Genomic DNA, 10423 nt, shown 5'->3' with positions numbered 1-10423 from the left:
GTGCTGGGATTACAGGTGTGAGCCACCACACCCGACCCATAATTTTATTCTTAAATAAAAGTAAAGAGTAAAGAAACACCTACACATGATATTACAAAATTTAAAAAAACCTTAAGATTCTCATTTATGCACAATAATCTGTGCTATATTGTGATGTTTCAATGACTTTATTATCAGAAAATCTGTAAAATGTGATTGCATAAAATTAGAAAACACAGATAACAAAATTTTCAAAAAAAAGAATTATATTCACACCCAAGATCACTTGTGCAATTCGTACATCTGGATTTACTTTTCTTTGTTTAAAAAATATATTAGCTAAAATGAGATTATCCTCTGCTTTTCAAAAATTGGTATATTGTTAAAAAATTTGTCCCAGAACATTTTCATTTTCTTTACTTGTAAAACACATAGAATTTTTAATAAAAGACCTAAAGTATGTAATTCAACTAATAATCTTTAATTTTTTGGCTCCTAAAAAGTGTTCCCAGAAAATAAGTTTTTCATAAAAAGTATTGGTCATTTTGAATACAATTCTAATAAATGATTTTCCTCCATATATATTCTATCAAAATAGACTGATTTAAACTTTTCTCAGCTCTGTAGATTCAGTTTAGCTTATCAGCATTCAATATGCCTTTTGTTGATACAACTGATATTTTTTTCTGTAGGAGGATCTCAAGTTATTTATAAATCCTTATAAAAGCAATCTGGACTGGAGAATTTCTTTTTATAAGAGAGATACTGTTTGAGATGTATAATTGTCTATATGAAAGTTAAGATATAGCTCTCCTAAAGGCGATATAGTTACTTGATTCTATGTTTCAAATTAAAGTAGAAAAAACACACTATTTTATGAGTAACAGTGTGTAATCACCTTATTTATTTTGCTAATTCACATAATTGCTGAAGATTTGGTTTACACCTTTTCTGCACATTGCTTGAAAACGTGTGGTAAGAATCTGAAATATAGTTGAAAAAATAATCTCTATAATTGCCTACAAGCTAGTTGTGTGCTTTTTAAAAACGCATTCAGTTTTATTTGTGAAAACCAACAAAAATATTTAATTGAATTGCAAAACAAAAACAATCAGAAATGCAAAAAACTGAGCATTCACTTAACTGTTTTCTTTCTATTACTTTTAAATTTTTGTTGGTGCATCATATTACCTAGCTTAATTTTTTAATTCAAAAATGTAACATTAAAAACTGCTGAAACATATCAAGTATCAATAACTTAATCACCATAACATAATTATGTTGATATTACATTAGTCACTTCAATTCTCTCTTTATTTCTCCATTGATCTAATAATTTGTTTCATGTTCATCTATGTATATAATCACTTAGAGATATATCTATGCAGTTGAATTTGTAGTGAACACACTATCCTCTATTACATTTCCAATATTAATATGTAAAAATTATCTGTGATGAAGCATAATGTTTGCAATTATCTTGCTAAGCACTACATTAGTCTGAGAGACAACTATCATAATAATTTAATTCTACTACATCTAGTTAAACATTTGTAATTGTTTCTTTTATATTCAGATTGTGATATATATTTGGTTAATAATACATTAGTTTTACAAACATTTCATTACATTTGATGCGTGTACATTTTTGTTGTCTTTACTGTTATCGACTCTAGGACAAGATTCACAAATGAGCATTCACAATTTCAGAGAAACTATCAATAACTTCTGCCTTCTGATGTTTATTTTCATGTTACAGAACAGTGTGTAACAATTTTAACAAATGCTTTTAACACTGGATTATGTTTTATATTTAATTTCTGACTTATAATTGTAAAAGTTTACCTAAGTTGATTTAGTCTGCATTTTTATGTCTCCAGAGGATAAACATTTTTCCATGTTCAGAACTGTTTCCTCTTGTGTACTCACATAGTTTTGTGTTGTAAGAGTAGAACTCAAGTCTTTTACTACAATTTCCAATATATATTATTATGCTATAAATAATAATTCATTGCCATTTCCTATACACTTATCTTGTCTATTGTTATCTTTAAAATTTTACTTTTTAAACCAATCCAAAAGAAAATAAATTTTATAAGTCATTTAGGCTTAATGAAGTCCTAAAAGGCTGATACATTTTGCCAATCATTTGTGAAATGAGGGATATATTTATTTTATTTAACAAAGTTTAAGTTAAATCTTAGTAAAATGTAAGTGCAATATTGGTAACAGCTAAATGTTAATGGCATATTTAACTAACCATGTCATATTCTTATGAAGAAATGCATAAAGAAGTTCTTAAATACCTTTGTATAAAATTGACCTTAATTTTAATTAATGATTACTAGTAATATAATTATTTCTCATACTGAGTCTTACAAAATATTCCAAATTATCTTCTTTGTTGGCTGAAATTTCCATGCCAAAATATATCGGAATTACCTATGTATAAAAATAATACAGTACTTAATTACTAAAAGAAAATTATTTCATTGACCTGTAATGGGGGATTTATATCCACAAATAAATGTATACAGGGTGTTAATAGAGAGTTAATGCCAACCTTTTACATTACCAAAATTGATATTGCTATCAATAGTATAACAATATTAATGTCCCTCCTGATCCCAAATATATATGAAGACACATTGATTTTATTCTAGTAGTGATAATACACAGACACATAAAAATTTGTATTTCATTATATATATGTGCGTATATATATTTATATATAGGTTTGGGTTTAATCTAAGTAGTAGCTAATACATTTTTAAAAAACGTTACTCTTACTTGATTCTTGATCTCAAATTTTAAATAACTAATTTGTGTATAAATATAGGTTTATTCATTGTAGTCCACTCGATGTAGACCCTTCCTTAATAAACTGCTGTAGACATCTAAGCATCTGCAGTACTTCACCAAGAAATAGAGGGTAAGAAAAGTAGTTCTGAGATTAAAGGAAAAAAAAAAACTAAATATAGGACAAAAATGCTTAGGATAAAAAAAAAAAAAAGCATCCAATACAGCACTATTTAAAGAACAAAAAAGCGGCCAGGTGCAGTAGCTCACGCCTATAATTCCAGCACTCTGGGGGGCTGAGGTGGACAGATCACTTGAGGTCAGGAGTTAGAGACCAGCCTGGCCAATGCTGATAGTGAAACCCCACCTCTACTGAAAATTCAAAAATTAGCCGAGTGTGGTGGTACGCATCTATAATTCCAGCTACTCAGGAGGCTGAGGAACGAGAGTTGCTTGAACGTGGCAGGCAGCGATTGCAGTGAGCCGAGATCACAGCACTGCACTCCGGCCTAGGCAGCAGAGCGAGACTCTGTCTCAGAAAACAAATGACAACAAAAAAAGAGCAAAAAACTGAAAAAATCAAAAAAATAAATTTAATCATTTCTAAACCTTATATGTATTGCTAATATTTGAAAAGAATAATTAACAATATGGGTAAAAATATTACAATGTAATATTGAAGGTAAAAACCTACATTTTTGAATGAAATTATATTTTATGAAACAATAAAACAGATAAAAAGAGTATCATAAATCAAATAAAAAGATGTTTGTGAAATGTTAGTGGAATAAGGAATGAGTTTAATTTGTTCTTTATCTCAAATTTCTTTACCGTGCTTTCCTTACTCTTAAAAACTATATTACTAATTTAAATTGTTAATTTTTAAATAAGGCATATAACTGCCAAGGGGACCAGAAAATTCAACACAAAATTTAATATTTCAATTTCTTACCAGGATATGTGTGTAGTGGCACATATGTAAAATTATGTTAATTTGAGGGTTTTAAATGCAATCACATTTTTATTTTTTCTAAATGAAAAACATACAAATATTTATATATGATGAATCACATAGCTGTCTGTTAAGACCTTTTATGTGCTTCTTTGTGTGTTTTAATATATCCTTATCAAATGCATATATGTTGAAAATGGTATATAATGTTGTTAATACAAATATATGGAGTTTTATTCTCATTTTACTAAGCATTAAACTAAGCATTAAACATTTTACTTATCCTCATTTTACAAAGTAATATAACTGGAAATTATATAGTATATTGTATGTTATATATTTGATATCATTGTATATATTTTTAGTCATTTGATGACAATTTCAAAGCTTTATTTAACCACATAATAGCCCTATATTTAAATTAATTAAAAAGCTTCAAAATATGTGAAACATAAACTAGAAAACTAAAGGGATAACTAGAAAAATTCTAAAACATAGCAATATTAACCCTCCTCTCTAAGTATCTCATAAAAAAGTAGACTACATTAGGCATATAGAATACTTCAGTAAACATAAAATACATTGACCTAATTGACTTTTTTCTTTATAGCTTTGTTGAAATATAATGCTCATATCATACCTTTCATTTATTTAATGTGTACAAGTCAATATTTTTAGTTGTATTTCACAGTTGTGCAAACATCATCACAATGTCATTTTCGAACATTTTTGTCAACCCAGAAAGAAATTGTATAGTCATTTTCAGTTAATCCCCTTCCCCATCTTTACCCAGCCCTAAGCAATGACCAATCTACTTTCAGTCTCTACAGATTTACCTATTCTGGGTATTTTATTTAAATAGAACTATAAAATATATGACCTTTTGTGATTGGCTTCTTTCACTTAGCACAGAGTTCATCTATGTTGTAGTTCATGTCAGTATCAATCCTTTTCATTATCCAGTAATAAATCATTATATGGATATGCCACCATTTATTTATCCATCAATAGATGGAAGATTGAGTTGTTTCCACCTTTTGGCTAAAGTAAATAACATTGCTATGAATATTTGTGCTCAGGTTTTTCTGTGATGTATGTTTTCATTTCTTTGATATTGACTTATATAGAACACATACCCAACAGCTACAGAATATTCTTCTAAAATGTATATGATACATTTTTCCTGTAAAGATTAATCATAAATTGTGTCATAGAGTCCCAGTATATTTCTAATAATTAAACATTTTGCAGAATATATATATTCTCTGACCACAATGAAGTTAAATTAGAAAAAATATGTTGAGAATTATCATATTCAAGTTTAACTTATTGTTAAAAACCTGTTTTTTGACTTGCATATATATATTATTTCTCTTCTTTGTTTTTTATCATATGCACTTAAGGTCCTTTCTAATGTAGTATTATTTCATCTCCTTTTTGTCTTCTGATATTGTTAAATTTCTTTTAGGTCTATTCAGGTATTCTTGATTGTTCTTTTCAAAATGTTTTTTGTTCTGGTGTGGAAGCTTCATGCCAAAATGTTTAAAGTGATCTTCTCTTTTCCTTTTTTGAACATATGTAGACATATTGGTTCCTTAATTTGATCCTCTCTTGGTTTTCCTATGACAGATAATTTTTCTATTTATTTTCTTTGGAGAAAATATTTGTACTTATCTATTTTGGGAGTTGAAAGGGGCTTTCTTATATTCTGAACAGTTTCTTTTCCTTTTCATAACTTTCATAATTTCTCTCTCTGCTCAAGGATGCCCTTTGCCCTTTCTTTGTTTGTCAGGACAGCCAGCAAGTAAACTGACTAAACAAAAACAGAAAACAACAACAACAACAAAACACACACACACACACACACACACACACACACACACGGCTTTCAGTGCCAATCATAAGATGGAGGAATATGTTGTTACCTAAGGTACTTTTCAGAAACATTGATGCTGCTCGATATTTATCCTGATATTTAACCCAACTTCCCCACAGCTGACCTGTCCAGTCACAGCAAAAGTTTATGCATTTTTATAAAGTTCCCTTTCACTTAAAACACAGTTTGACCCAATGCATTGACATTGACTCTTCTTTCAGTGTGACAATATCTTTGCATTAAAATAAATTAAATGAGGTTTTCGGAACTTGGAGATCCTCCTTCTCTAATCGCTAGCACTAGGATAGATTTGTGTGTGTGTGTGTGTGTGTGTGTGTGTAGATGAGGTTTCACTATGTTGCCCAGGCTGGTCTGGAACTCCTGGGTTCAAGCTACATTTCCCACTGTGGCCTACCAATGTGCTGGGATTTTAATTTCTATTTTCATACTGTATAAAGTATTCCAAGTCCATATATATTAAAAGAAAACTTTTAATGTTATCTATCCTTTAGATATTTAATTTTCAAACACCGATTTATATGTTTTGATTGATGCCCCAACTTACAATTTAGAGAAATGTGAAAATGTCAAACAAAAGATATCTGAAATTGTTATAGGATAGGGTTAGGGAAATGTACCACTTTCCTCATATGGTAAGTGCTTCACCTGCTGGATGATAGGGATTTCATTTCTGAGTTATCCATTTCCTGGACTCACGGTTTTGTTCTGACTTCAAAGTGGTATGATGACATTAATACACAAAATAAAAAGTCTTTAATATTTCTTGCCAAGACTGAGTCATTTTTTCTAATTTTATATGCTTATGGATGTCATCATTTCCTCAGGGATATATATAGACCTAATTGGCAGAAAGAAATGACACTCCATTCTATGTTAAACTTAGGTGCTTCCAAAGATGCTGTTCTTTCTTAAAGAAGAATATCCTTCCATCATAAATTTTTATTTTGGAGGGAAATAGTACAAGCTTTGAACAGAGGCAACTCGAAATCAAATTCCACATTTTTCATGTAAATATGTGAGCATAGGTATTTAATACACCTTGATAGCAACAGTTTTCCAGTTTCAAAACTGGAAATGATATTGTCTATCATGGGGGGGATCAGCAATTTTACATAGAGCACAAAAACACCACTGCCAAATATGCACTTTAATCAACCATAGATATTTGATTCAACGTTTCGTTTAGATTCTCCGTATCCATGAAATGGATTGGCATTTGAAGAACGTTATTTTTATCTGTTATGTTAACTCTTAGAATGAAAGAAGATTGTAAAATTTTCCTCTTTGTCTCTTCATAGGCTGTTTCCTGAAGGATTTTAGGTCTCCCACACATCAATATTTTCTTGAACTCTATCACACCGCATCAGAGGTAAAACAACAAAGGGAATGAGCCTTTGAAAGGGAGGATTCTAAGATTCAGTCGTCCTGACTCTATAAAGAAACAATTTTTGTTCTTGAATTGTCTCAGAATTTCTCCTAAGGATGGAGGGAATGTGTAAGTGTGTGAGTTACCGCAGGCTGTTAGAGATTGAATTAACAAACACCATCTATTTTAAAGAATTGCAGTGAAAATTTCCAAGACATTCCAATGCTAAGCAAATTTACCAGCAAGCAAAGAAGCAGAAAAAGAAGCAAATACATTTTCTTTCTAATAAAATTTGTTTTTGGATCCTTCAAAAGGATTCAACAGGCTTTACATGTTATACCTGTTTATTAATTCATCAGTATCCCACATATTCATGAACTTGTCTCTGGGATTTCCACTTTGTACTGTTTATCTATAGTTAAATACTGTCTCCAGAGCTATCACTATAAAAATCTGTCATTAAGTCAAGACCTTGTAGTTTGCTTTTCTTCAAAATTTTATAAATATTCTTTTCTCTGCACTGTTCCGTATAAACGTTAGGATTTACAAAATTAGTTCTTTAAAAAACTAGGATATTTTTGTGTTCTCACTCACAAGTGGGAGCTAAACTATGAGGATATAAGGATATAAGCTTAAGACAGTGGACTTTGGGGACATTTGGGGGAAGGTTGGGAGGGGGTGAGGGATAAAAGACTACATATTAGGTACAGTGTACCCTGTGTGGGTCATGGGTGCACTAAAATCTCAAACATCACCACTGAAAAACTTATCCAAGTAACCAAAGACCTCCTGTGCCCCAGAAACTACAGACTTTTTTTTTAAATAAATAGGATATGAATTGAAAATGCATTAAATTTTAATTAATTTGGGGATATATTTATAGTATTGCGTCTTCTTACTTATGAATATAGTTATTTTCAACTTTTCTCCATAGAAGTCTTTGGTAGACACAAAAAGATCTTTTTTTGGGTACCATATTATGGGCATCACATGAGAGCACATTTTCTATTACACTGTGTTATATTTAATTAGTTTCCAGTCACACACATAAAAACATTAAACTCTTTATTTGCCAGAGTTTTAGATTTCCTATTTCATATAAAGAATCCTGTACTCTATCAATATAAGTAGGAAAGTTTTGGAGCTTTTTAGTACTTATATCTTTAATTTCTACTTCTTTCTATATCTTATAATCTTACTGAATGGCCAAGGGTCTCCAATGTTGTACTGATTGAATCAGTGTGGAAATAGCAGTTATCTCTATTTTGTTTCTTGATTTAATAAGAAATGCACTTAAATACATAATATAAAGTATAATATTTATTATAAATCTTTGATGAATGCCTTTTATTAGATTAAAGACAGCCTCTTTTATCCAGTATAATGAGGTTTTTTACATATTGATTATTAAATATTGCCCAATACTTTTAATTTTCAATTTTAAAATATCTTTGTTTTTCACTACATCAGCATGTACTTTCTCCTTTAATCTATTAATATGGTAGGTTATATACATTGGTTTTCTGATATTAACCCATCTCCACATTTCCAGATAAATTTTAACTAGTCATTGTGTGTGTGTTTCATTTGCTAATATTTGATTCAGGAATTTAACTTCTATGTCCATGACAAAAGATGGTTAAAATTTTATTTTTCCCTTGCAATTCTTGGCCAGTTCTTTCATCATGGTACATTCATTAGTCAAAAAAATGTATGCGTCTTCTTGGCAAAGATGTTCTATCTTTGCCAGACACTCTTTTCAGTGGAGATATGAAGGTTAAAAAAAACAGAAAAATTCTCTTCTCTAATGAAACTTGCATTTCATTGCCATGTGCAGATGGGATATCAAGTTATAATGCATGCAACATAAGTGGATGGAGATGTTTCAGTTAGGGAGAAAAGAAAAAGGCATGCTGGAGTAAAGCAAACTGAAGTGAAGGGATGGGCTATGTAGAGGTGACATTTTACAGGCATAAAGAATGACTAACAACAAGGTGTCCAGTCATTTATTCGCCATTGCATAAAGATGTATTCAAGAAACAGGTAGAATTCTGGTATTTCTGGAACACCAAGAGAGAGATCAAAAGTGGTATAAAATGATATCATAGTCCAGGGGCGGTGGCTCACGCCTGTCATCTTAGCACTTTGGGAGGCCAAGGCAGGTGGATTACCTGAAGTCAGGAGTTCAAGATAAGTCTGGCCAACATGGTGAAACCCGTCTCTACCAAAAATATTTTTAAAATTAGTCAGTGTGGTGGTTGGCACCTGTAATCCCAGCTACCTGGGAGGCTGGAGCAGGAGAATTTCTGTAACCCAGGAGGTGGAGTTCGCAGTGAGCCAAGATAACATCACTGCACTCCAGCCTGGATGACAGAGCAAGGCTCTGTCAAAAAAAAAAAAAAAAAAAAAAAAAAAAAAAAAAAAAAAAAAAAAAAAGACATAATAAAGTTACTCAGGGACCATAGAATGGAAATTCCTTACTATCTGTGGTAAAGATTTTGATTTATACCATCAATGATGTTGTAGAAGGCTTTATGTGGCATACTAATATGAAACATGAAATTGGTTTGTAAACAAAGCCTACACTTCATGAAGGAAGGAGCAATGGGACTTTGGTTACAGCAGTAAACTGGGATCAGAGTGTGAAGACCCTGATGGGAAGTATAATAAGGTTTTGTAGTTCTTGCCTGAAAGCAGTGGGTGTATTGAAAGACCATAATTAAATGAGAGAAATGTTAAGATTCTTATTTATTTATTTTTAAGCTCAATATACATGCAGCGGAAATGGAAATGACAGGGATATCCAAGCAATATACGTGTTAGAAGTGACAAGATTGGTGAACGGGTAGAGTTGAGTTGTAAAAGAACATGAATGAACTAAAAATATTTTCAGTTTTATGGCTTTTAATTCACTTAGATTAAAAATAAATGATAGGCAGTGTGAGAAATGAGTTCACAGTAGGATCTTCATATTAAGTTGAAATTTTAAAAATAGGAATGCTGTCATCTGTTCATATTTTGGAAACCAGAAAAACTACTTGCTTACTGACTACGTGACCTATAAAAAAATTATGTTGGAACAGAAGAAAGGATCTGCAAACTACATTCATAAATTGTATTTTCTGATATTGAGTGCGTGGTATTATGTACACATTTTCTAATCTTAGCAAAAAACATGTGAAATGAGTCTGCACAGAACCAGAAATGTGAATTATGTTTCCCAACTTCATGACATTCCCTTCTTCCTTACACCCCATATAAATCATCAAGTCAGAAAGATTCTCTTCCTAAAGATATCTAAATTCTTAATTCACTCAGTAGTTATAGTGGATTCCAGAGTCAGACCTTCTTAATTTGAATATCTCTTTACCATTTATCTGTGTGATCTTCAGGGAATAATTTAATCTTTTGATGCATCAATTTGCGTCTT

This window comes from Piliocolobus tephrosceles, chromosome 9, assembly GCF_002776525.5.
Source record: "Piliocolobus tephrosceles isolate RC106 chromosome 9, ASM277652v3, whole genome shotgun sequence".
Classification (NCBI taxonomy): domain Eukaryota; kingdom Metazoa; phylum Chordata; class Mammalia; order Primates; family Cercopithecidae; genus Piliocolobus; species Piliocolobus tephrosceles.
Note: the sequence above shows the minus strand (reverse complement) of the source record.